The sequence below is a fragment of the Schistocerca americana genome, chromosome 1 (assembly GCF_021461395.2).
Source record: "Schistocerca americana isolate TAMUIC-IGC-003095 chromosome 1, iqSchAmer2.1, whole genome shotgun sequence".
In the NCBI taxonomy this organism is placed as follows: Eukaryota; Metazoa; Arthropoda; class Insecta; order Orthoptera; family Acrididae; genus Schistocerca; species Schistocerca americana.
The window spans coordinates 1,003,374,222-1,003,375,205 of record NC_060119.1 but is presented as its reverse complement, the minus strand read 5'-3'; the positions used below and the strand labels follow the sequence as shown (position 1 = coordinate 1,003,375,205).

The following is a 984-nucleotide window of genomic DNA, read 5'->3' as shown; positions in this document are numbered from 1 at the left end:
TAATTAATTACAGTACCAGAAAGAGAAACGACACTCACACTCCACATTAAGGTTTTCTGCAGCACAAAAAGGGGTGCACAAGGTTGCTACCAATATTTATGTCTGCCAGAGACCAAAACTAAATTTAAAAAAAAAACTGAAAAAGTTTCTCCTTAACAACTCCTACTATTCCGTAGAACAATTTCTACTTTTGTAATGTGTAAAAGGAGACGGGTAGAATTATTAACTCACAACAGTACTAAAAAAAATTGTAGGCGATCAGCATGTAGCCACATTTATATATGAATGTGTACACACCTTCCGAACAGGCTTTGAAGGCCCAACGATACCGACAGGCCACTGTGTCATCCTCAGCCCTTACGCGTCAGATGCGGAGGGGCATGCGGTCAGCACACCGCTCTCCCGGCCGTTGTCAGTTTTCGTGACCGCTGACGCTACTTCTCAGCCAATTAGCTTCATAATTGGTCTCACAAGGGCTGATTGCACCCTGCTTGCCAACGTCACTTGGCAGACCCGGAAGGTAACCCATCCAAATGCTAGCCAGGCCCGACAGCGCTTAACTTGGGTGATCTGACGGGAACCGGCGTTATCACTGCGGCAAGGCCGTTGGCTATGAATGTGTCATGTGAATGTAAAACTACTCATTCCACATCATAGCAGGTAATTATACAAATGATCCACGTAGCATAAAATTAACGAATTGTACCATTCACCTGATTATGATTTTTTTTTTTTATGTGTTGTGCTCACGCTCGAGAAGAGAAGTTTCAGCAAAATTTTGCATATACATGACTCATTATTTGTATAATTACTTGTATAAAAATATTAAGACTGTTGGCTGTTGGTTGGGGGGTGGGGGTGGAGGGGGGCAGGTCGAGGGTAATACAATCCAGTCGCTCCAAACAAGTTTGGGATTAAAAAGCGTAACTCAAGAACATTTGGAGCAATTACAACCAAATCTGATGTATACATGATTGCAAGTTT

The 984-nt window shown here is 42.6% G+C and overlaps 1 pseudogene; it reads right to left on the bottom strand.

The window, feature by feature from the left end:
* Nucleotides 1–492: 492 nt before the first annotated feature.
* Nucleotides 493–611, bottom strand: LOC124554150 (annotated as a pseudogene).
* Between the last annotated feature and the right edge of the window lie 373 nt (nt 612–984).